The 27,863-nt window shown below is 37.5% G+C and overlaps 1 long non-coding RNA gene across 1 annotated transcript; it reads right to left on the bottom strand.

Annotated features, from left to right (window-relative positions):
- On the bottom strand, positions 5,143-24,650 carry LOC110264259. The gene is made up of 3 exons (XR_002350069.1): positions 24,638-24,650; positions 13,627-13,634; positions 5,143-5,309 (listed from the first exon to the last, which is right to left on the bottom strand). It is a non-coding gene; the product is annotated as an uncharacterized LOC110264259 (long non-coding RNA).

Here is a 27,863-nt window from a genome sequence, read left to right as displayed (position 1 = left end):
AACGCCCAAATGTAGCCTGTTTCTGGCGTTTAACGCCAGATTGATGCTTGTTTCTGGCGTTAAATGCCAGCTTGGTGCTTGTTTCTGGCGTTAAACGCCAGACAGATGCTTGTTTCTGGCGTTTAAACGCCAGAATGATCTTCCTCCAGGGTGTGCTATTTTTCATGTTATTTTTCATTTTATTTTTGATTTTCCATTTGTTTTTGTGACTTCACAGGATCATCAACCTAAATAAAACATAAAATAGCAATGGAAAATAAATAAATATAATTAAATAACATTGGGTTGCCTCCCAACAAGCGCTTCTTTAATGTCAATAGCTTGATAGTGAGCCCTCATGGAGCCTCCCAGATAATCAGAGCAAGGTTGGGACCTCCCAACACCAAACTTAGAGTTTGAATGTGGGGGTTCAACACCAAACTTAGAGTTTAATTGTGGCCTCCCAACACCAAACTTAGAGTTTGACTGTGGGGGCTTTGGTTAACTCTGCAGTGAGAGAAGCTTTTCATGCTTCCTCTCCATGGTTACAGAAGGAGAACCTTGTGTCTTATAGTTTGCGATGTCTGCAAACCACAGAGCTTCTTGAATAGCAAACAATTGCTCATCCGGAAAGGTTTCAGAGATCTTAGTAGGAGGGAGGGATGCTCCTGCTACTGGTTCTATCTGGGACAGGTGATCAGCTACTTGATTCTCTGTCCCTTTTCTGTCTCTTATTTCTATATCAAACTCCTGCAGAAGCAACACCCATCTAATGAGCCTGGGCTTTGAACCCTGCTTTGTGAGTAGATATTTAAGAGCAACATGGTCAGTTTACACAATCACTTTTGATCCTACTAAGTAGGATCTAAACTTGTCAATGGCATAAAGCACTGCAAGTAATTCTTTTTCTGTGGTTGTGTAATTTTTCTGGGCATCATTTAAAACACTGCTAGCATAATAAATGACATGCAGAAGCTTGTTATGCCTCTGTCCTAATACTGCACCAATGGTATGGTCACTGGCATCACACATTAGTTCGAATGGTAATGTCCAGTCTGGTGCAGAAATAACTGGTGCTGTGACCAACTTAGCTTTCAGGGTCTCAAACGCCTACAGACACTTTGTGTCAAACATAAATGGCGTGTCAGCAGCTAGCAGATTTCTCAGAGGTTTTGAAATTTTTGAAAAATCCTTTATAAACCTCCTATAGAATCCTGCATGCCCCAGAAAGCTTCTGATTGCCTTAACATTGGCAGGTGGTGGTAATTTTTCAATTACTTCAACTTTAGCTTGATCCACCTCTATTCCTTTGTTTGAAATTTTATGCCCAAGGACAATCCCTTCAGTCACCATAAAGTGACATTTTTCCCAGTTTAAAACTAGGTTGGTCTCTTGGCATCTATTCAGAACAAGTGCTAAATGGTTAAGGCAGGAGCTGAATGAGTCTCTAAATACTGAAAAGTCATCCATGAAGACTTCCAGAAACTTCTCTACCATATCAGAAAAGATAGAGAGCATGCACCTCTGAAAGGTTGCAGGTGCATTACACAGACCAAAAGGCATCCTGGCCCAACCCTGACAATCATATCTTCAATCACGCCTGATGGGTATTTAATGGAGCCATCAGCAAGTTGAAGACAGATCCGGGTTGGTTTGACCTCTTCAGTCAAGCCAAGCTTTCTGATAGTGGATGCAGGGATTAGGTTGATGCTTGCCCCAAGATCACATAGAGCTGTCTTGGTGCAGTTACCCTCTAATATGCATGGTATCATAAAGCTCCTGGGATCTTTAAGCTTTTTTGGGAAGCATTTCAGAATGACTGCACTGCATTCTTCAGTGAGGAGAACTCTTTCAGTTTCTCTCCAATCCTTCTTATGACTCAAGATATCTTTCATGAACTTGGCATAAGAGGGTATTTGCTCAAGTGCCTCTGCAAACGGAATCTTTATTTCAAGAGTCCTGAGATAGTCTGCGAAGCGGGAAAATTGCTTATCATACTCCTCTTTGCGGAGTTTTTGAGGATAAGGCATCTTGGCTTTGTATTCCTCAACCTTAGTTGCTGCAGGTTTATTTCCTACAGAGGTAGGTTGAGAAGCCTTCTTGAGGGATTTATTATCAGCACTTGCAGGTGTCTGATCCTTCACTGGCATTTGAAAGCCAGGGTTGGAAGCTGGAGTGGCGTTGGACACCAACTCCTTACCTGTTTCTGGCGTTTGAACGCCAGAGTTATTCCTCTCTGGGCTCTTACTGTCCTCAAAGGGATTTCGGATAGCTGATTGTTCATTTCTTGGCTTCCTGCTGCCTTGAAGTGAGGTATTTAATGTTTTCCCACTTCTTAATTGAACTACTTGGCACTCTTCTGTTATTTATTAAAAAGATTTGAAAAAGATGTGTGTGAGGATTTTCGAAAAAATGAAGAGAGAGAAATTGGTTAGAAAGTTTTGAAAAAGATATGTCTTAAAATTAAAGATACTTGTAAGAAAATAAAATAAAATAAAATAAAATAAAATAAAATAAAAAAAGATATGAAAAAGATTTGATTTTCAGATTTGAGATTAGAAAAGATAAGATAAGCTAGGTAAGAGAAGATGAGGAATTTAAATTAAAAAGTGTTGAAGTTTAAATTTTAAATTTGAAAATTAATTTTGAAATTTGAAAATTGAAATTTGAAAATTGAAATTTGAAAATTGAAATTTGAAAATTGAAATTTGAAATTTGAATTTTGGAAGTTGAAATTTGAAATTTGAAATAAGATAAGATAAGATTTTGAAAAAGATATGATTTTTTTTTGAAAAAGATTGGAATTTTGAAATTTTAAAACTAAGATAAGATAAAATAAAAAATTTTTAAAATAAAATCTGAATTTTTAAAAGGAAAATTCGAAAAATCAATTAAAATAAAGGAAAAAGATATTTTTGAATTCAATGAGGAAAGAGAAAAACAATAAAAAGATACAAAACTTAAAATTTTTAGATTTAATGCTCCTTATTTTCGAAAATTTTGGAGGGAAACACCAAGGAACACAAACTTAAAAATTTTAAGATCAAAACACAAGGAAGACTCAAGAACACTTTGAAGACTCACAAGAACAACAAGAACATGAAGATAGAACACCAAACTTAAAATTTGACACTAAACTCAAACAGAAAAACTCAATTATTAGTAAAAAAATTTCGAAAAATTTAAAAAGAGAAAATAAGGATTTAAAAAAAAATAATTTCAACCAAAAATAATAATAGAAGACTCTAAACCAAAAAGAAATATTTTTCCTAATCTAAGCAACAAAATAAATCGTCAGTTGTCCAAACTCGAACAATCCCCGGCAACGGCGCCAAAAACTTGGTGCACGAATTGTGAATCACACTTTTCACAACTCGTACCACTAACCAGCAAGTGCACTGGGTCGTCCAAGTAATACCTTACGTGAGTAAGGGTCGAATCCCACGGAGATTGTTGGTTTGAAGCAATCTATGGTTATCTTGTAAATCTTAGTCAGGAGGTCAATTATAATTATCAGTTTGAATTGCGAAAAATAAAAGAGCACTAATTAAATACTTGTTCTGCAGTAATGGAGAATATGTTGGAGTTTTGGAGATACTTTGTCTTCTGAATCTCTGCTTTCTCCCTGCCTTCTTCTTCATGCACGCAAGGTTCCTCCTATAGCAAGCTGTGTGTTGGTGGATCGCCGTTGTCAATGGCTACCATCCGTCCTCTCAGTGAAAAGGGTCCAGGTGCGCTGTCACCGCACGGCTAATCATCTGTCGGTTCCCACTCATGCTGGAATAGGATCCATTGATCCTTTTGGGTCTGTCACTACGCCCAGCCCTTGTGAGTTTGAAGCTCGTCACAGTCATTCAATCCCTGAATCCTACTCGGAATACCACAGACAAGGTTTAGACTTTCCGGATTCTCAAGAATGCTGCCAAGGGATTCTAGCTTATACCACGAAGATTCTGATTAAGGAATCCAAGAGATATTTATTCAATCGAAGGTAGAATGGAGGTGGTTGTCAGGCACGCGTTCATAAGTTGAGGATGATGATGAGTGTCACGGATCATCACATCCATCATATTGAAGTGCGAATAAACATCTTAGATAGAAACAAGCGTGTTTGAATAGAAAACAGAAATAGTTGCATTAATTCATCGAAATACAGCAGAGCTCCTCAACCCCAACAATGGAGTTTAGAGACTCATGCCGTCAAAGAGTACAAAGTTCAGATCTAAAAATGTCATGAGATACAAAATAAATCTCTAAAAGTTGTTTAAATACTAAACTAGTAACCTAGGTTTATAGAAAATGAGTAAACTATGATAGATAGTGCAGAAATCTACTTCTGGGGCCCACTTGGTATGTGCTGGGGCTGAGACTTAAGCTTCTCACGTGCCTGGGCTGTTTTGGGCGTTCAACGCCAGGTTGTAACCTGTTTCTGGCGTTGAACTCCAACTTGTAACCTGTTTTTGGCGCTGGACGCCAGACTGCAACATGGAACTGGCGTTGAACGCCAGTTTACGTCGTCTATCCTTGAGCAAAGTATAGACTATTATATATTTCTGGAAAGCCCTGGATGTCTACTTTTCAACGCAATTAAGGGCGCGCCAATTGGACTCTTGTAGCTCCAGAAATTCCATTCCGAGTGCAGGGAGGTCAGAATCCAACAGCATCAGCAGTCCTTTTTCAGCCTGAATCATATTTTTGCTCAGCTCCCTCAAATTCAGCTAGAAATTACCTGAAATCACAAAAAAACACACAAACTCATAGTAAAGTCCAGAAATGTGATTTTTATTTAAAAACTAATAAAAATATAATAAAAAGTGACTAAAACACATTAAAAACTACCTAAAAAGAATGCCAAAAAGCGTATAAATTATCCGCTCATCAAATATAAAGTAATTGATTGCAATTATTATGCAAGTAAAATGGTAGGTTGACCCAAAAGAAAAGGAAAAACCCTTCAAGTGGCTCATAATGTTACCTGCGTGGTAAAAATCAGCAGTTCACCAATAGAGAAGAGTATTGTGAAACCAGATAAGCTCCTGAAATAGAATGCAATCAAGCAGAAGATAACACCTAAAAATGTTGCTCCAGAAAGAAGCTGCCATGAAGAAAGGGAACCAAAGAAGAAAAGAAACAAAATATGATAAAAGATCATGAAGAGTAGAACTTCCAAATGAAAGATGTAAAATTCATGATAAAGGTTCAACTCAAATTAAATGAGACCTGCAACATTGGAAACAAGACACTTTGCAGAGCATGGTTCTTCAAGTCCTGTCACCTAAGGTTTGAAGCTCCTTGAACAATGGCAGAGTTTTGCCAATATCAACAATCTGCTGAAATTCAAAACCCTATTGCATTACCAACCAAAGGCATAAGCACATGCTTATCAAAGCATCAATATCCTCATCACATAAACCGAATCCCTAAGGTACCAACAACTCAGAATCTCTAACAACTTTTATTGAAATACTACTTTTCAAAGGTTCTGGAAATAAAAATGCTTACCAAGAAGGCAGAGGCTCGATGGTAGCTTCTAATAGTCAGAACGGCGGCAATTTGCAACGGTGACATGACCCTGGCGACGAGGCAGCGGCGGAAGGTGTCTCCCTTTTGTGTCGCATTCTCACCCTTCATACATAGCTCAGTTCGGCGACGAAGCAGATCCACGGCGCTGATGGAAGCACGATGAAGAACTGAAGATTGATGGTTTAGAAGTTATAGTAAATTCTCGTTGCAAGTATAGTTACTAAACCAAGCAATCAACCTTTCTTACAAACGTTTTGTTTGTCACTCAAGCGTCACCAATTACTTAACCAAAGCCAAAAGGGAAGAAATTCTACTTGAATGAAAATAATTTGGATAAATCGAGAACATTAATAAATTAAAGAGAGCAATCATAAGTCTGAAATACCTCAAATTATATTAAATAAAGAAAATCATAACATGAATGGTTCATAAGCCAATTTGGCAACATAAATCAGATACGAATAAAAGCATTAGAATAAATAAAAATATAAAAGGAATATTGAACCTGATTGAAGAAGATAAAATCCTAAATCCTAAGAGAAATCCTAATCCTAAATCCTAAGAGAGAGGAGAGAACCTCTCCCTCTAAAAACTACATCTAAAACTAAAATTGTGAATTATGAGCTGATTATTATGAATGAATGGATTTCCCCACTTTATAGCCTCTAATCTGTGTTTTCTGGGCCGCAAACTGGGTCGAAAACAGCCCAGAAATCGCTGGAGAAGAAATCTGCCACGCTAATTTTCGCCACTGCGACACGTCCGCATGGAGCGACCGTTTGCATCGCCTAGCATCAGGGCATCTATGGCATATTATATATCAAATCGAAGCCCCGGGCGTTAGCTTTCCAACGCAACTAGAACCGCGTCATTTGGACCTCTGTAGCTAAAGTTATAGCCGTTTGAGTGCGAAGAGGTTAGCCTAGACAGCTTAGCAATTTCTCCAACTTCTTGTATTCCTTCCACTTTTGCATGCTTCCTTTCCATCCTCTGAGCCATTCCTGCCCTGTAATCTCTAAAATCACTTAACACACATATCAAGGCATCTAATGGTAATAAGAGAGGATTAAACATAGGGAACTTAAGGCCAAAGAAGCATGTTTTCAATCAAAGCACATAATTAGGAAGGCAAATATAAAACCATACAAATAGTATGAATAAGAGGGTAAAGAGTTGATAAAAACCACTCAATTGAGCACAAGATAAACCAGAAAATAGTGGTTTATCAACCTCCCCACACTTAAACATTAGCATGTCCTCATGCTAAGCTCAAGAGAAGCTATAAAGGAGTGAAGAGGAATGATAAAATGTATGAAATGTAACCTATCTATATGAATGCAACTACATGCAAAATATTTCTACCTACTTGGTTAAAAGTAAATAAGCTCTTCAAGACAAACATAAATCAGATTTCACTAATTCAAATCATACAATCAAAAGCAAATAAACTTGTAAGAAGATAGCTCATGAAAGCAGGGAACATAGAATTAAGCACTGAACCCTTACTGGTAGTGTATATCACTCTAACTCTCAAGTGTCTAGGGTTAATCACTCTACTCTTCTCTAGTCATGCTTTCTAAACTTTGTTCTTCATCTAACTAATCAACAAAAATTTAATGTACCAATGCAAACATCATGAGGTATTTTCAAGGTTGTAATGGGGCTAAGGTAAGGGTGAGGGTATATATATATATGGCTAAGTGAGCTATAAATTGAATCTTTAATTAACCTGAACTTTCACCTAACATACATATACTCTATATAATTCTAATTTATGCCTAGCTACCCAAAATTCCCACTTTTACATCACATACTCATGTATCAACTTTTCTTTTTAATTTATCACATATGTATTGATCTTTTATTACTAAGCTTAGCATTGGGGTAATTTTGTCCCCTTATTTATTTACTTATTTATTGAATATTTTTTTTTGGATTTTTTTTTTAGTTTTTTTTTTGAACATGAAAATAAACATAGCTTATCAATGCACATGGATTTTTAATTTTTTTATAGTTTCACATGAGTAGGTACCCAAATTCCTAATATTTTAAAAAACATAACACATTCCCTTATTCACCCATGTTCCCACAGTTTCCCCACACTTAATTGTTACACAATCCCTATCTTAAGGTAACCAAAGATTCAATTGGGATATTTAATTATTTTTCTGCTTAAGGCTAGTGATGTGGTTATAGAACAGAATAAATGGAGATAAAAGGCTCAAGGTGGCTAACAAGGGTGATGTAAAAGGTAGGCTTATTTGGGATAAGTGAGCTAATAACAAGTAATGGCCTCAATCATATGTAAGCATGTAAATACACTAAATAATGGACATATAGAATGGAACAAAGCAAAGATTGCAATTATAGAGAAGAAAACACACAAGAATAAAATTTATGGTTAAATAATGTAACCATGTAAATAAGCTCAAAATCTCACAGGTTGTGTTCTTTGGCTCAAAAATCATGTTCCAAATACAACTTCAAACAAGTTTTAATAGAAAAGTTTTTTTTTAATTTAAATTAGTGAAATACTATAAAAATTTCTTGAAAAAGAAAATATTACTTCAACCAAGTAGTAACTAAATGCATAAAATCAAACAAATATGCAATCAAATATGCAAATGCAACAATGAACAAACAAAGAAAATAAAACATTGGTGTTGAGATAGAAGAGTAACTAACCCATGGAGATCGGTATCGACCTTCCCACACTTAAAGATTGCACCGTCCTCAGTGCATGCTAAGATGTACAAGTGGACGGGTTGCTTCAACTGATACTTTTCTCCAAAGATTGTGCAGGTGGACTTGTTTGTCTCCCCATTAAGAAGCTTTTCCTCTCTCTTTGTGGTGGCCATCCTGAAAGAAGAGGAAAAGAAGAAAAGTAACCCAAAAACAAGGATAGGAAACAAATAAAATATGGTTGGGTTAATGCCAAATAGTGAGAGTCTCAGTTACATGGCATACCAGTGGTGCAAACAAATGGGGGAAGAGATAGTAGATAATGAAAGACAATATAAATTCATGTCAATGCAAAAGGAATACAGGGATCATAAAAAAATTGACATTGACAGAAAAATAATATCACCCAACATTGTAAAACAAGTCACTAAGCACCAAAATAATACCAGAAAAGATACAACAGTTGACAAAGAAAATTTAACACCAATGGAAAAATAAAAATAAAAATATGCACGAAATTAAAATGCAATGAATGATAGTGTACAAATAAATTAAGTAAAATAGAATGAAGGAAAAGAAGGATGAGAAGTTAAATAGATGAAGAAAAAGAAAGTAAGAAAGGAGGAAGAAAGAAATAAGAAGGGAAAGAAAAGATAAGATATTTTGGCTGATCTGGATAAGCTGTACGGCACAGGCGACGCGGACGCGTGAGTGACGCGGTCGCGTGGTGCGCGATAAGGTCAGGTGACGCAGACGCGTGGGTCACGCGATCGTGTGACCTGATTTGTGCGATTGGCACGAGTGCAGCCTCACGTTCGTGCAACTCTCTGTTCGAAACTCTTTTTGCCAAATTCCAGGATGACGCGGTCGCGTGGTTGACGTGATCGCGTGGATGGCCAATTTTGAAAACGACGCAGACGCGTGGGGCACACATTCGCGTGGGAGGGCTTGTGCTTCTAGCGCCAGTCCAGCCCTACTCCAGCACAACATACTACCATACACCAATTTATGTCGATTTCACAGAGCCACGCGTTCTCATGGGTGACGCGGACGCGTGGGAGGCATTTTTCCCACAGGACGCGGAGGCGTCAGCGACGCGGACGCGTCAGCGACGCGGTCGCATGAATCAATTTGTGCCAAAGGCACGCCTCCAGCCACGCTCTCGCGTGACTCTTTGTTCAATTCCCTTTTCTTCAAAATGCACTGGTGACGCGGACGCGTTAGCAACGCTGCCGCGTCGCGTGCGTATTTTTTTTTTATTAATGCAGTATGCAGTGCTGATGCAAATGCTATGAAAAGTATTCAGGTTCAACAAAAATAATATAATATAAAAACAGGTAAAACGAAATAAAATTAAAACAGGAACGATCATACCATGGTGGGTTGTCTCCCACCTAGCACTTTTAGTTAAAGTCCTTAAGTTGGACATTTGGTGTGCTCCCTGTTATGGTGGTTTATGCTTGTATTCATCCAGGAATCTCCACCAATGATTGTGATTCCAATGGCCTCCGGGATCCCAAACTAGGCGCAGAAAGCCTTCAAGCAGGTTAAAGCAAGTGACAAGGCCCCAAGAGTGTTGATTTCTAGACTGAATTCCGGGGTCCCAGACCTTGCTTTTGCACCTGTCTTCTTGTTGATCATCATGATTCAATCCGGGTGGCACGCAACTTGAATTCTCACTGAGACATCCAAACAGCTTCCTAGACCCATTCAATTGAGAATTGTACCAACCTTTGTACTTCAATTTGGAGCATGCAACCATATTGAACCTTGCATGACAATTCCTACCACTAACCATCTTCCTCTTACTCTTAATGCCACAAAGAGCTCTAAGTTGACCATCCATCTCTAGTAGCCCATATTCAAGTGGAATTAGAAAGCTAAGGGATATGAATTTTACCCACTTGAATGTTGTGAAGGATGATGGCAACTTAGGGGGAGGGGTCTCCAATAACTTTTGCAAGGTGATTTCAAGCTCCACTCCCTTGTGCTCTTTGACAACTTCCACCTCTTTGCAAACTTTTTTAATTTCAACCTCTTCCTCTTGGTAGCTTTTTTCCAATTTAATCTCTTCTTCATTACTTACCAAGGGCATGTGAGGCTGTGCTTCTTCTTCTTTAATCTACATCTCTTGACCAACCTCTTCCAAGTCTTCAACTATGATATGCCTTGGAGGTTGTACACCCTCCTCAACATCAAATGCAACCGTCTTGGAAGGAGGTTCTATGTCTTGACTTTTTCATGGAGGTTTAGCATCTCCCAAGTCTTCAACCACTTCTTCTTCTTCAATAATTTCGGCTTCCTCCACTTGTTCCAGTACAAATTCATGCTCTTTACTGTCCACCGGAGTTTCTAATCTCTCCTTCATGCTACGTTCTTCATTAGATTGTCCACATGAAGCCATGGGGGTTCCTTGAGTGTCCGAACGTCGGGAAGCTAATTGATTTATCGTTTGCACCAATTGATGAAGGGTTGCATGAAATTGATCCACTGTTTCCTTGAGACGATCCGTTGATTCTTGTTCCGTTTGGGTATCATAAGTAGGACCATAAGGCTCTTGGATTGATGGATATGGATGTGGTGTATATGGAGGTGGTGGCTCCTGGGAGTAATTGGGTTGGAATTGGGGTGGATCTATGTATGGCTCATATGGCTCATAGGGTGGTTGATATGGTGGATACGGGTTAGGGTCATATGGTGGTGCATGGTGGAAAGGGGCTTGTGAGTATGGTGGTCCAAAGTCATGTTGAGGAGACGGTTCATAATCATGTGGTGGGCCTTGTTGGAAATTACAAGGGGGTTCACCATATTCATCATCTTGGCATGCTCCCTGGAATGGTTCTTGACCATAGTAGTTTGGTGGTTGTTGGTTGTCACGGAAGGGTCCACCATAACTGTTGTTTTGACATGCATTATGGAATGGTCGTGGTCTATGGTATCTTGGAGGGTGTTGTTGCCTAAAGGGTTGATCAAATCCTCGTGGCTCCTTCCATCTCTGATTGTTTTGACTTTGATGCATGTTCCTGTTATAATTTCCATTCCTTGCAACAGCATTGGAACCAAACTCAAAGCGAGAGGGGTGAGAACTCATAATAGCAAATAAAAATTAAAAACAAAAATAAAAACAAATTTTAAATTAAAAGGTTATTGAAATTTAAATTTTGAAATTTGATTTTTGGAAATAAGATGAGATAAGTTTTTGAAAAAGATATGATTTTTTGAAAAAGATTTGAATTTTGAAATTTAAATTTTGAAATTTTAAATTTTTGAAATTTGAAAACTGAATTTTAAATTTTTAAATTTGAATTTTGAAAATTGAAATTTGAAATTTTGAAATTTGAATTTAAAAATTTTTCTTAATTTGAATTTTGAAAATTGAAATTTGAAATTTGAAATTTGAGTTTTAAATTTTGAATTTTTGAATTTAATGAGGAAAGAGAAAAACAATAAAATGACACCAAACTTAAAATTTTTAGATCAAAACGAAGAAAACAACTAAGAACAACTTGAAGGTCAAGATGAACACGAAGAACAACTCGAAGATCAAGATGAACACCAAGAACAAATTTTTTGAAAAAAAATTTTAATAACTAAATAAAAACCAATAACCTCTTAATTTAAGAAAAAGCAAAAATAAAAACAAAAATAAAAACAAATAAACAAGCAAAAAGTAAATATTTACAATAACCAATAATAAGGCACACATTTGCAATTCCCCGGTAACGGCGCCATTTTGAAGAACTGAAGATTGATGATTTAGAAGTTATAGTAAATTCTCGTTGCAAGTATAGTTACTAAACCAAGCAATCAACCTTTCTTACAAACGTTTTGTTTGTCACTTAAGCAAACCCAATAAAATTGATAACCGAGTATTTAAACCTCGGGTCGTCTTCTCAAGGAATTACAGGGAGGTATGACTTATTATTAGCTATAAAAAAGGTAGAATTTTGGGTTTTTAATGTATAAGATAAAAAGCAAGAATAGTAAATAGCAAGAAAGTAAATTGTAAGGAATTAATTTAAATAAATAATAAAACTCTTGGTAAGGTATAAGATCTGGAAGTCCTATCCTTATCAATTGTGATGAGAATTGGATTTTTCTCCCACTTAGTTAATCTCTAATTATGAAGGTAAGTTAAGTGAAAGAACTAATTTGATCCCTCAAGTCCTAGTCTTTCCTTTGGAAAGGCTAGAGTTATTGGAACCCAAATTAATTAGCAACTCCCAATTTCAACCACTGCTTTATTTGATAACTCAAGCGTCACCAATTACTTAACCAAAGCCAAAAGGGAAGAAATTCTACTTGAATGAAAATAATTTGGATAAATCGAGAACATTAATAAATTAAAGAGAGCAATCATAAGTCTGAAATACCTCAAATTATATTAAATAAAGAAAATCATAACATGAATGGTTCATAAGCCAATTTGGCAATATAAATCAGATATGAATAAAAGCATTAGAATAAATAAAAATATAAAAGGAATATTGAACCTCATTGAAGAAGATAAAATCCTAAATCCTAAGAGAAATCCTAATCCTAAATCCTAAGAGAGAGGAGAAAATCTCTCCCTCTAAAAACTACATCTAAAACTAAAATTGTGAATTATGAGCTGATTATTATGAATGAATAGATTCCCCCACTTTATAGCCTCTAATATGTGTTTTCTGGGCCGCAAACTGGTTCGAAAACAGCCTAGAAATCGCTGGAGAAGAAATCTGCCACGCTGATTTTCGCCACTGCGATGCGTCCGCGTGGAGCACGCGTTTGTGTCGCCTAGCGTCAGGGCATCTATGGCATATTATATATTAAATCAAAGCCCCGGACGTTAGCTTTCCAACGCAACTAGAACCGCGTCATTTGGAACTATTTAGCTAAAGTTATAGCCGTTTGAGTGCAAAGAGGTTAGGCTGGACAGCTTAGCAATTTCTCCAACTTCTTGTATTCCTTCCACTTTTGCATGCTTCCTTTCCATCCTCTGAGCCATTCTTTTCCTGTAATCTCTGAAATCACTTAACACACATATCAAGGCATCTAATGGTAATAAGAGAGGATTAAACATAGGGAACTTAAGGCCAAAGAAGCATGTTTTCAATCAAAGCACATAATTAGGAAGGCAAATGTAAAACCATGCAAATAGTATGAATAAGTGGGTAAAGAGTTGATAAAAACCACTCAATTGAGCACAAGATAAACCATAAAATAGTGGTTTATCACACGGCAGTAACGAGCTCCCTCAACGGCGATGCGACAGATCCGACGGCAACGGGATCCTTGGTGGCAGCGAACAGAACGGCGGTAGCATGAACGGCGCACTGGCAGTGGTGAGAGTGAGCTCGGAGCAACGAACCACAGTGGCTCTTCACCCTCTTCCTGTTGGGTTCTCCTTCTCCCGATGACCCAGCTACGGTGGCGACGACAGTGCCGGCTCGGACCCACGACGGCAGCGGCTTGACGGCGAGCTGACGCGGTCCCCATCTCTCTCTGCCCTTGCTCGCGTCTTCTTCTCTCTTCGGCGCCGCTCTCCCTCAGCTGGTTCTTCGACAATGATGGCAACGCAGCAGCTCCTGGCGGCCCTCTCTCTCCATTGATGGCAACTCGACGGCGGCAGCGAACCCAGTAGTGCCGCGTGACTCCTTCCTCCCTCCCCTCTCCTTTCCTTCCCCGGCGCAACCCTCTCTTATTTTCTTTCTTTGTTTTTCCTTTCTTTCTTTCTCTCTTTGGTTGGATGAAGCTGCAAGTGTTAGGGATATTGTGTGTTACGGATGGCGGCTGATACAGAAAAAGGGATTAGGGTGTTGTGTTTAATTTTTAACATTAGGATTTGGTTTGGGGCAATTTGAAATTAGGGATATTTTGCTTAATTGGAGTTTGTCAAATTCTAAATTAAATTAGGTTGTACCGTAGTAATTTTGAAATCAAATTTAATTTCTCAAAGTTACTTTAAAAATATTATTTCGAAGATTATGGGTCTTGCAGTAATTAAATTAATTATTCTTAAAATATTATTAATAACTTATTATGTTAATTTTTTAAAATTCAAAGTCTTACATTTAGTATGTTGAAACAAAATTTTTTATTAGTTACAAAAAATCTTTAAATTTTGTGACAAATAAATAACTTGTTACAAAAATATTATATTTTGTGATAAATTAATTTTTTGTTACAAAATATTTAGAGCTTTTGAAATAAATAGATATTTTGTTACAAAATATTTTAAATTTTTGCAACAATATAATCTTTTGTTACAAAATATTATAACATTTTGTAACAAAACAACAATTCGATACGAAAGCTAACATAATTTGTAACAAAAGAAATCAAGTTGTTACAAAATATTGAAATGTTTTGTAACAAATATTCTTATTGTTACAAAATATTCTTATTTTGTAATAATAACTAGTTATTGTTAGAAAAAAACTATAATTTGTAACAATTTTAAATTTGATACAAATTTTTTGTTACAAATGTTCAATTTTCTTGCATTGACACAAGGATGAAAATAGTGGTTAATATGATGTAACCATACAATTAGGCTCAAAACTCACATGGTTGTGTGTTCTTAGCTTAAGAACATGTTCCACAATATATAATTCAAACAAGTTCAACGGAAATTTTTTACTCAAATCAATTGGGATATCAATGCCCTATATAAAAGGAGTTTTCTTGAAAAATTTTATCATTTTGACTAAGCTTATTATATATATGAAAAGAAATGCAATAAACTAAGAGAAAATACAACTAAGAATTCTAAAAGACTTAGTAATAGAATAAAATATAATGTGAAAGTGTTAGGATTAGATTTTTTTTCTCCCAAAAATTGGCCGATCGGGTCAAACGACCTTCCCAGACTTAAAAGTTTGCATCGTCCTCGGTGCACATAAGATCAAGTGGGGTAGAAAGAGTCGTCATTGATGACAAGTCATCTTATGGTAGCTTTTCAAGCATTTTTCACTTGTTTCATTAGGTTTTATGCACTTTCTTGCATTGTAAGTAAGTGATTTGGAGTGGATTTGCATGGTTTGGTTAAATCAATCAACCACCCTTTAATTGACACAAAATCATGAGGTTTAAGATAGAATTAATTGAATTTTGAATGAACTTTAAACCTTGTGAATTTGGTGATACTTTGATTGGTTGTTTTGATTACTTGTAGGTGAAGAAAAGAAAAATAAGAAAAGCGTGGCCTAAGGAGCGTGCTCAAAGGAAACAAAAAGCGTAGCTAAAGGAGAAGAAAAGTGTGGCATCATCAAGAAAGGAAGGAAGCTAAGTTGGGTGAGTGATCCGAGCTTCACAAGGAACCAAAAAGGAAGCAAGGCATAAAGCTAAGTTAACTTAGTTAACTGAGCATCCAAGAAAGCAAGGCAAGAGCATAAAGCTCAGTTCACTAAGTGAACTTTATCGTGCCTTCTTCAAAATTAATTCAAGGCACAACTCCAAGGAATGAAGCCACAAGGTTCGAACTCATGAATAAGGGGATTAAGAGAAGCGCTACCCTTGCAAGGAAATAAGCCAAAATCGGCTGAAGTGCATTCCCTGGGATTCGAACCATGCACATCACGGAAGCAAGGAAGGAGGCGTTGCCTTGTTGCACAAAGGAAAAGGGCCAGCAATGCTTCCCCAAGGATTCAAACTTGAGCTCACACTAGAGACAAGGAGGAAGCTGCGCTCATACCATGAACCGAGCGCTCTACCTTGTCTTGCCAAGCCTTGTCACGCACCAACATTGACATGGCCAGGGAGCACCAATGCTGTGCTCATGCCATGAACCGAGCCTTGCCCTGGGAGCAACACCCATGGGCTAAAAATTCAATCAAAATTCCAAATTAATTCAAGTCTTCACCAAATAAAAAAGGCCCACTGCAAATTCTGAGATCCAAAAATAGGAAGTGTATAAATAGAGGTTACTTAGATTTAGAAAGCACCAGGATTTTACTTGGGAATTTTTTCATTGGAGTTCACTTTTATCTTTGAATATTCACTGTTAGTTGGGAAAGTGGGGAGGAGAATTGAGCTCTCTTCCTCTGGGATTTCCTTTTCTACTTACTTGACTCTTGTTTTGGATCTTGGGTGGAGAATTGAAGAAATTCTGTTTCAATTTCACCTTGAAATCTCTTTCTGTTGATTTTTCTGCATAATTCAAGGAATTGTGATTGGGATATAAGTTTCTCTACTGATTTTTATCTTTACTTCTTCTGCAATTATTCTTTGTTGGATCAAGGAAGGAATTGAGATCTAGACTTATTTTCTAGTCTCTTGACCCCTGAGATCTTTACTCTATTAGTGAGAGTCTGCAATTTAAGTTTGGTTCATTTGCTGTTTGCTTTTTCAAGCAATTTTACTCTTCTGTTTGAGATCTGTTTCAATTTAAGTCATCTTCTATTCTTCTGCTGAATGCTGTTTACTATCTTTTGTTTAAATTCTGCATTTCCAGCTCCCGGACCTTTTTTATAATTCAAGAAATTTACATTTCTTACACTCTAAGCTTCAGCTCTTTACATTTCTTGCGATCTAAGTCACTGTCATTTACTTTACTTGTTCTTTAAGATTCGGCTCTTTAATTCTTCTGCACTTTAAATTCTTGTCAATGTTCCCTCTCCCTTTACTTTTCATGCAATTTAGCTTCTGTCAGATACAAATCACTCAAATCAACTCTTGTTTGCTTGACTAAATCAACCACTAAACTAGAATTTCTCAATCTTTCAATCCCTGTGGGATCGACCTCACTCACGTGAGTTATTATTGATGCCAGGGCATCTTGGCCAGTTTCACTGACCTTTTCTTTACTGTTTTTAAGGTAGTTTCATGCATTTTCTTAGGAAATAAGCTAGTTTTGGGTGGATATTCACTTACATCTTGATTCAAACATACATTGTGCATTTTACATGATTTCATCAGGATTTTGCATGAATTATATGATAAATTGGATGATGCATGATCCATGATTAAGAGCAAGACTTTGATGCACTTTGTTTGATTGATTTCAGGCCAAAAGAAGAAGAGAAGAAGCCACGTTAGTAGCTACATTAGTTACACTAATGTGGGCACTAACGTGGAAGGAAGGAAAGCCCCAACGTTAGTGAGAAAAGTTAGTGGCTTTAACTTTGAAGAAAGGGAATTTGAGCCAATGTTAGTGACACTTAACATTATCACTAACATTGGCCAATGCTCACAAGTGGCCACGTTAGAGTCCACGTTAATTTAGTTAACGTGGCCTCTAATGTTAAAAGGGGGAAAGGAAGCAAACGTTAGTGACATTCAACATTGTCACTAACGTTGGCCTAAGTGCACAATGCCACGTTAACTCCCACGTTAACTTGGTTAACGTGGAAGCTAACGTGAAGAGGCAAGAGTGGTCGACAACGTTAGTGACACCCAACATTGTCACTAACGTTGGAAGCAACCACATATCCCCAAGAAGCCACGTTAACTCCCACGTTAACCTAGTTAACGTGGAAGTTAACGTGAAGAAGAAGAAGTTGTCGACAACGTTAGTGACAATAAATATTGTCACTAACATTGCCAACACAAGCCACAAAGAGCCACGTTAACTCCCACGTTAACTTAGTTAACGTTAAGTTAACGTGGTAGTTAACGTGGGCAAAAGTCCCACCCGGCAGCTTGACTGTGCCTTCTTCAAACAAGAATAACTTGAGCCACAAAACTCCAAATGAGGTGATTCCAGTGGCATTGGAAAGTAGGATTCCAGAGCTTTCCAAGCATATATGGCACTACATGGTTGACACTAAATTTGAGGGAGAAAACTTGCCCCGTAAGTGCAATGATGAACATGGTGACAACCTGTATTAAGGCCAACTGACCTCTTCACGTTCCAAGAAGTATAACTCGAGTTGTAGAGCTCCAAATGATGCGCTTCCAATAACATTGGAAAGTAGACATCCAGGGCTTTCCAACGATATATAATACTATGGGGTGGACACTAATTTTGAGCTTCAGAAACGGGAAATCGCTGGCGTTGTTGGCAATCAACATTTCCAGTAACGTTGGCAATATATGCCATCGACCATGTCCACTTCAAAGGAGCATAACTTGAGCTACAGAGGTCCATATGAGATGATTCCAGTTGCGTTAGAAAGTTGACATTCAGAACTTTCCAACGATATATAATACTCTATAGCGGGCATGAAATTTGAGCACAAACAAGAGGCATCTTTTAAGCCCCAAAAATACCAACTGGGCAGCAAGTGCAACGTTAGCCACAATAACTTCAGCACCAACGCCACACTTGTAGCGTTAGTGTGGCTAACTTTAGCACTAACTTTAGCACCTGGGCCTCAACTTAACACACTTCTCTCTCAAGTCCACTTCAAATCTCAAGCAAGCAAGCCCACAATTGTCAACCAATCAAGACCATAAGAAGCATCTAGAATAGGAATTTTCATTTTATTGTAATTTGCTTTTAGTTTCATTTTGTAATTTAGGAGAGCCTATATAAAGGCCTTAGTTTTTACATTCAAAGCATTCTGGAATTCTGGAGAATTGAAGGAAGGGGGAGAGAGTGAAGACCAATTCGAACTTCTGTGAATTGGCACACTCCAAGGGGAGTGGGTCTTCGGACCCCTCCCCTCAACTACTCTTCTTCCTTTTCTCTTCTTTTCTTCCTTAGGAGTAGTTTCATTTTAGTTGTAATTTTCATTTATGAATTTTGAAGTTTCAATCTTCATCTTTACTTTTCTGCACTTTCTTTCTTTTCTATTTTGGTAGAGCAATGATCAACTAACTCTTTTCATTGGGTTAGAGAGCTCTATTGTGATTCAATGGATTAAGTGTAGTTCTTATTCTTCTTCTTCTTTCTTTTCTCTTGATTTTACTTGAAAGCTTTCGATCTTCATCCAATTGGGTAGTAATCTTGGAAAAGAAACTATTCATACTTGGATCTCTTCTGAACTTTGGAAGAGGAATGAAGAGATCAAGCTAGAAATGCTTTCTCATGCTGGACCAAATTGGGTTTGGATGGATATGTGACTATAATCCTCTCAATACTTGATTTGGGAAATGCATGTGGTATAATCAGTGACCATACTTCATCTCTTCTCATGAGCAATTGACCAAGGAATTGGCTATTGATTAAGATTTGAGAGATTGAATTACAAGAAATTGTAATTCAATCACATAAGATTGCCAAGGAGATCAATGAGTGCATTGATTGAGGAAGAGATGGGAATGAACTTGATCTGGAGGATTGCAATATCTCTTGATCCCAATGTTCATTTTATTTTTAGTTCTTACATTTACTTTTCTTGCCATTTTACTTTTCTGCACTTTATTGCTTTCTTTACTTTTCTGTCAATTTACAATTCTTGCTGCTCATCACTCCAATATGATTCGTCTAACTAGGATAATCAATTAACCATTGATTGCTTAATCCGTTAATCTCTGTGGGATTTGACCTCACTCTATTGTGAGTTTTACATGACGACAATTCGGTACACTTGCCGAAGGGGAATTTGTTGAGAGACAAATTTTCCACGCATCAAGTTTATGGCGCCGTTGCCGGGGATTAATTGTGATTAACAAACTACCGGTTGGTTGATTACCTAGATTAGACATTTTCTTTTGTTTTGCTTTATTCATGTAATTGCTTTAGTTCTTTATTTTCTATGCTCTCTAACTGTTTGTGTTAATGCCTCACCAAGAAGCCCCTGTTCGTGACAGCTTTGGCTCTTGGTGATTTTGTTATTAATACAACAGTTCTTTACTCAGCTTCTTTCCAAATAAAATTGGCATATGATCACATTCTAAGTTTGGTGTTGCCCTGCAACAATCTGTTTTCAATCTTTCTGGATACTTGCATCCATTCGTGTCACACGTGTCACACTAAGTTTGGTGTGCCACTTATTTTTCTATGCAATGTATCCAGCAACACCACTTGTTTGTATAATCATAATGCCTTTGCTTCTTAGGCTTGCAGTGTTACCCTTAATTTTTGCTTGCTTAACTACATACATCACTTACATTTCAGTATGAAAGACGTTCATGACCCATCATAGACCCCACCACCACTGTTTTATTTGCTGCTTGAAGACAAGCAATTAGTCTAAATTGGTGTGGGAAGGGAGAAAAGTAGGAGAAGAAGGACAACAACAATAAAAATGATCTACAAGGTGGTAAAGTTCCTTTTTCCTCTTACTTATTTCCAGTACATTCAATTGCATGATTGTCTTCTAAGTTCTTTGTATGTATGTGTGCTTGTTCCTTGTAAATAAGCATGTCAATTCTGTCTTTTAAACTTTTTATTGATTAAGGCTGTGTTTTCTAGTCTGAATGTCATTATTGCATCCTTACTTTGCTTACTTGTATGCTTGTCCCTTTTGAATCAAATGAAAGGAGAATGAGTGTTTTTAAAAGACCAGAGTAGAGTTCATACTATGGAATGAGTTCATGAGTTTGTGGTATGATCATAAGTTAGCTAAGTTGGTTCAACCTTAAGGTGGGATGACAACTATCTGTCATAAATCATATGCTTTGAAAACACCCCATGAGACTAGCTAAATAATAAGATCCTAATAAGAAAAAGGGAAAGAACAATAATGGTTGAAAAATAAAAGAAAAAGAGTAAGCAATAAGGCTAGGCACCAATGGTTTTAATCTTGAGGCATGTGTTTGTGGTGCTCCTGTGTGAGGGATCTACTTGGATGAATAAGCTCTTAGGGGTGCCTTATCACTTGGTAACTTGGGTTAACTAACTCGGGATTATCAGCTGAAAGTCCACTATTAAGAGTAACCCTTACTACAGAGCATTTAGTAACCCAAAGAGGTGCTGGACACCAAGGTCTCAATAAAAGAAAATAAATAAACTATATGCCTGTGGTGTGTATGTATGGGGGAGAGACTTGAGCAAGTAAGTCCTTAGGGGTGCTTTAACACCTAGCACCTTGAACCAACTGGTTCGGGAGTGTTGGCTGAAAGCTTATTTTAAAGAGTTGCCCCCTTACAGAACACTTAGCTTAAGAACAAAAATAAGCCCTGAAATGACAACAAAAGGATCAATGAATAAAAGTCTCATAGGATGCAATCAAAGTGAGTGTTTTAGGACATGATAAAGGTCTGAAAGCCAGTAAAGGAATGAACCTAAGTTACTATGCATGAAACCACCATAAAATCAGTGACATGACTTCCACAAGAATGACTCATTTCTCTTGGCATTCCATTCATCATTCTCTTGTTCCAGTACTTGCTTACGGACAAGCAAGCTTTAAGTTTGGTGTTGTGATGCCAGGGCATAACATTGTCACTAATGTTGGCCTAAGTGCACAATGCTCCCACATCTCCCACATTAACTTGGTTAACGTGGAAGCTAACGTGAAGAGGCAAGAGTGGTCGACAACGTTAGTGACACCCAACATTGTCACTAACGTTGGAAGCAACCACATATCCCTAAGAAGCCACATTAACTCCCACGTTAACCTAGTTAACGTGGAAGTTAACGTGAAGAAGAAGAAGTTGTCGACAACGTTAGTGACACCAAACATTGTCACTAACGTTGCCAACACAAGCCACAAAAAGCCACGTTAACTCCCACGTTAACTTAGTTAACGTGGTAGTTAACGTGGGCAAAAGTCCCACCTGGCAGCTTGACTATGCCTTCTTCAAACAAGAATAACTTGAGCCACAAAACTCCAAATGAGGTGATTCCAGTGGCATTGGAAAGTACGATTCCTGAGCTTTCCAAGCATATATGGAACTACATGGTTGACACTAAATTTGAGGGAGAAAACCTGCGCCGAAAGTGCAATGATGAACATGGTGTCAACCTGTATTAAGGCCAACTGACCTCTTCACCTTCCAAGAAATATAACTCGAGTTGTAGAGCTCCAAATGATGTGGTTCCAAAGGCATTGGAAAGTAGACATCCAGGGCTTTCCAAATATATATAATAGTATGGGGTGGACACTAATTTTGAGCTTCCGAAACGGGAAATCGCTGGCGTTATTGGCAATCAACATTTCCAGTAACGTTGGCATATATGCCAGCGACCATGTCCACTTCAAAGTAGCATAACTTGAGCTACAGAGGTCCAATTGAGATGATTCCAGTTGCGTTAGAAAGCTGACATTCAGAACTCTCCAACGATATTTAATACTCTAAAGTGGGCATGAAATTTGAGCACAAACAAGAGGCATCTTTTTAGCCCCAAAAATACCAACTGGGCAGCAAGTGCAACGTTAGCCACAATAACTTCAGTACCAACGCCACACTTGTAGCGTTAGTGTGGCTAACTTTAGAACTAACTTTAGTACCTGGGCCTCAACTTAACTCTCTTCTCTCTCAAGTCCACTTCAAAGCTGAAGCAAGCAAGCCCACAATTGTCAACCAATCAAGACCACAAGAAGCATCCATTTATGAATTTTGAAGTTTTATTTTCAGTTTTTATCTTCATCTTTACTTTTCTGCACTTTCTTTCTTTTCTCATTGGGTTAGAGAGCTCTATTGTGATTCAATGGATTAAGTGTAGTTCTTATTCTTCTTCTTCTTTCTTTTCTCTTGATTATACTTGAAAGCTTTCGATCTTCATCCAATTGGGTAGTGATCTTGGAAAAGAAACTATTCATACTTGGATCTCTTCTGAACCTTGGAAGAGGAATGAAGAGATCAAGCTAGAAATGCTTTCTCATACTGGACCAAATTGGGTTTGGATGGATATGTGACTATAATCCTCTCAATACTTGATTTGGGAAATGCATGTGGTATAATCAGTGACCATACTTCATCTCTTCTCATGAGCAATTGACCAAGGAATTAGCTATTGATCAAGATTTGAGAGATTGAATTACAAGAAATTGTAATTCAATCACTTAAGATTGCCAAGGAGATCAATGAGTGCATTGATTGAGGAACAGATGGGAATGAACTTGATCCGGAGGATTGCAATATCTCTTGATCCCAATGTTCATTTTATTTTTAGTTCTTACATTTACTTTTCTTGCCATTTTACTTTTCTGCACTTTATTGCTTTCTTTACTTTTCTGTCAATTTACAATTCTTGCTGCTCATCACTCCAATATGATTCGTCTAACTAGGATAATCAATTAACTATTGATTGCTTAATCCGTTATTCTCTGTGGGATTCGACCTCACTTTATTGTGAGTTTTACATGACGACAATTCGGTACACTTGCCGAAGGGGAATTTGTTGAGAGACAAATTTTCCACGCATCAAGTTTATGGCGCCGTTGTCGGGGATTAATTGTGATTAACAAACTACCGGTTGGTTGATTACCTAGATTAGACATTTTCTTTTGTTTTGCTTTATTCATGTAATTACTTTAGTTCTTTATTTTCTATGCTCTCTAACTGTTTGTGTTAATGCCTCACCAAGAAGCCCCTGTTCGTCACAGCTTTGGCTCTTGGTGATTTTGTTATTAATACAACAGTTCTTTACTCAGCTTCTTTCCAAATAAAATTGGCATATGATCACATTCTAAGTTTGGTGTTGCCCTGCAACAATCTATTTTCAATCTTTTCGGATACTTGCATCAATTCTAAGAGAAAGTGTCACACTAAGTTTGGTGTGCCACTTATTTTTCTATGCAATGTATCCAGCAACACCACTTGTTTGTATAATCTTAATGCCTTTGCTTCTTAGGCTTGCAGTGTTACCCTTAATTTTTGCTTGCTTAACCACATACATCACTTACATTTCAGTATGTAAGACGTTCATGACCCATCATAGACCCTACCACCACTGTTTTATTTGCTGCTTGAAGACAAGCAATTAGTCTAAATTGGTGTGGGAAGGGTGAAAAGTAGGAGAAGAAGGACAACAACAATAAAAATGAACTACAAGGTGGTAAAGTTCCTTTTTCCTCTTACTTATTTCCAGTACATTCAATTGCATGATTGTCTTCTAAGTTCTTTGTATGTATGTGTGCTTGTTCCTTGTAAAAAAGCATGTCAATTCTGTCTTTTAAACTTTTTATTGATTAAGGCTGTGTTTTCTAGTCTGAATGTCATTATTGCATCCTTACTTTGCTTACTTGTATGCTTGTCCCTTTTGAATCAAATGAAAGGAGAATGAGTGTTTTTAAAAGACCAGAGTAGAGTTCATACTATGGAATGAGTTCATGAGTTTGTGGTATGATTATAAGTTAGCTAAGTTGGTTCAACCTTAAGGTGGGATGACAACCATCTGTCCTGAATCATATGCTTTGAAAACACCCCATGAGACTAGCTAAATAATAAGATCCTAATAAGAAAAAGGGAAAGAACAATAAAGGTTGAAAAATAAAAGAAAAAGAGTAAGCAATAAGGCTAGGCACCAATGGTTTTAATCTTGAAGCATGTGTCTGTGGTGCTCCTGTGTGAGGGATCTACTTGGATGAATAAGCTCTTAGGGGTGCCTTATCACTTAGTAACTTGGGTTAACTAACTCGGGATTATCAGTTGAAAGTCCACTATCAAGAGTAACCCTTACTACAGAGCATTTAGTAACCCAAAGAGGTGCTAGACACCAAGGTCTCAAGAAAAGAAAATAAATAAACCATATGCCTGTGGTGTGTATGTACGGGGGAGAGACTTGAGCAAGTAAGTCCTTAGGGGTGCTTCAACACCTAGCACCTTGAACCAACTGGTTCGGGAGTGTTGGCTAAAAGCTTATTTTAAAGAGTTGCCCCCTTACAGAACACTTAGCTTAAGAACAAAAATAAGCCCTGAAATGACAACAAAAGGATCAATGAATAAAAGTCTCATAGGATGCAATCAAAGTGAGTTTTTTAGGACATGATAAAGGTCTGAAAGCCAGTAAAGGAATGAACCTAAGTTGCTATGCATGAAACCACCATAAAATCAGTAACATGACTTCTACAAGAATGACTCATTCCTCTGGATATCCCATTCATCATTCTCTTGATCCAGTACTTGCTTAGGGACAATCAAGCTTTAAGTTTGGTGTTGTGATGCCAGGACATCTTGGCCAGTTTCACTGACCTTTTCTTTACTATTTTTAAGGTAGTTTCATGCATTTTCTTAGGAAATAAGCTAGTTTTGGGTGGATATTCACTTACATCTTGATTCAAACATACATTGTGCATTTTACATGATTTCATCAGGATTTTGCATGAATTATATGATAAATTGGATGATGCATGATCCATGATTAAGACCAAGACTTTGATGCACTTTGTTTGATTGATTTTAGGCCAAAAGAAGAAGAGAAGAAGCCACGTTAGTAGCTACGTTAGTTACACTAATGTGGGCACTAACGTGGAAGGAAGGAAAGCCCCAACGTTAGTGAGAAAAGTTAGTGGCATTAACTTTGAAGAAAGGGAATTTGAGCCAACGTTAGTGACACTTAACATTATCACTAACGTTGGCCAATGCTCACAAGTGGCCACGTTAGAGTCCACGTTAATTTAGTTAACGTGGCCTCTAACGTTAAAAGGGGGAAAGGAAGCAAACGTTAGTGACATTCAACATTGTCACTAACGTTGGCCTAAGTGCACAATGCCACGTTAACTCCCACGTTAACTTAGTTAACGTGGTAGTTAACGTGGGCAAAAGACCCACCTGGCAGCCTGACTATGCCTTCTTCAAACAAGAATAACTTGAGCCACAAAACTCCAAATGAGGTGATTCCAGTGGCATTGGAAAGTAGGATTCCAGAGCTTTTCAAGCATATATGGCACTACATGGTTGACACTAAATTTGAGGGAGAAAACCTGCCCTGAAAGTGCAATGATGAACATGGTGTCAACCTGTATTAAGGCCAACTGACCTCTTCACTTTCCAAGAAGTATAACTCGAGTTGTAGAGCTCCAAATGATGCGCTTCCAAAGGCATTGGAAAGTAGACATCCAGGGCTTTCCAAAAATATATAATAGTATGGGGTGGACACTAATTTTGAGATTCAGAAACGGGAAATCGCTGCCGTTATTGGCAATCAACATTTCCAGTAACGTTGGCATATATGCCAGCGACCATGTCCACTTCAAAGGAGCATAACTTGAGCTACAGAGATCCAATTGAGGTGATTCCAGTTGCGTTAGAAAGCTGACATTCAGAGCTTTCCAACGATATATAATACTCTATAGTGAGCATGAAATTTGAGCACAAAAAAGAGGCATCTTTTAAGCCCCAAAAATACCAAATGGGCAGCAAGTGCAACGTTAGCCACAGAAACTTCAGCACCAACGCCACACTTGTAGCATTAGTGTGGCTAACTTTAGCACTAACTTTAGCACCTGGGCCTCAACTTAACTCAATTCTCTCTCAAGTCCACTTCAAAGCTCAAGCAAGCAAGCCCACAATTGTCAACCAATCAAGACCACAAGAAGCATCTAGAATAGGAATTTTCATTTTATTGTAATTTGCTTTTATTTTCATTTTGTAATTTAGGAGAGCCTATATAAAGGCCTTAGTTTTTACATTCAAAGCATTCTGGAATTCTGGAGAATTGAAGGAAGGGGGAGAGAGTGAAGACCAATTCGAACTTCTGTGAATTGGCACACTCCAAGGGGAGTGGGTCTTCGGACCCCTCCCCTCAAATACTCTTCTTCCTTTTCTCTTCTTTTCTTCCTTAGGAGTAGTTTCATTTTAGTTGTAATTTTCATTTATGAATTTTGAAGTTTCAATTTCAGTTTCAATCTTCATCTTTACTTTTCTGCACTTTCTTTCTTTTCTATTTTGGTAGAGCAATGATCAACTAACTCTTTTCATTGGGTTAGAGAGCTCTATTGTGATTCAATGGATTAAGTGTAGTTCTTATTCTTCTTCTTCTTTCTTTTCTATTGATTTTACTTGAAAGCTTTCGATCTTCATCCAATTGGGTAGTGATCTTGGAAAAGAAACTATTCATACTTGGATCTCTTCTGAACCTTGGAAGAGGAATGGAGAGATCAAGCTTGAAATACTTTCTCATGCTGGACCAAATTGGGTTTGGATGGATATGTGACTATAATCCTCTCAATACTTGATTTGGGAAATGCATGTGGTATAATCAGTGACCATACTTCATCTCTTCTCATGAGCAATTGACCAAGGAATTGGCTATTGATCAAGATTTGAGAGATTGAATTACAAAAAATTGTAATTCAATCACTTAAGATTGCCAAGGAGATCAATGAGTGCATTGATTGAGGAAGAGATGGGAATGAACTTGATCCGGAGGATTGCAATATCTCTTGATCCCAATGTTCATTTTATTTTTAGTTCTTGCATTTACTTTTCTTGCCATTTTACTTTTCTGCACTTTATTACTTTCTTTACTTTTCTGTCAATTTACAATTCTTGCTGCTCATCACTCCAATATGATTCGTCAAACTAGGATAACCAATTAACCATTGATTGCATAATCCGTTAATCTCTGTGGGATTCGACCTCACTCTATTGTGAGTTTTACTTGACGACAATTCAGTACACTTACCGAAGGGGAATTTGTTGAGAGACAAATTTTCCACGCATCAATTATTACTTAATGCGACCCAGTACACTTGCCGGTTAGATTTTTGTGTTGGGAATTCGTTTTCCAGAAATACACATCATGTTTTTGGCGCCGTTACCGGGGATTGATTAGATTGACAATGATTAAGTAAAGTGGTGCTCTAGATTAAGCACTTTTTCTTTTTTTTTTTTACTAAGCATACTAACTGTTTGAATTTTTGCTTAAGCTAACACTAAGTTCACTCTAGCAATAGAGTGTTTAATTCTGGTTTCTGGTTCTG

The sequence above is a fragment of the Arachis ipaensis genome, chromosome B07, assembly GCF_000816755.2.
Source record: "Arachis ipaensis cultivar K30076 chromosome B07, Araip1.1, whole genome shotgun sequence".
NCBI lineage: Eukaryota > Viridiplantae > Streptophyta > Magnoliopsida > Fabales > Fabaceae > Arachis > Arachis ipaensis.
The sequence above is the reverse complement of the archived record's forward strand: the minus strand, read 5'-3'. Positions and strand labels throughout refer to the sequence as shown.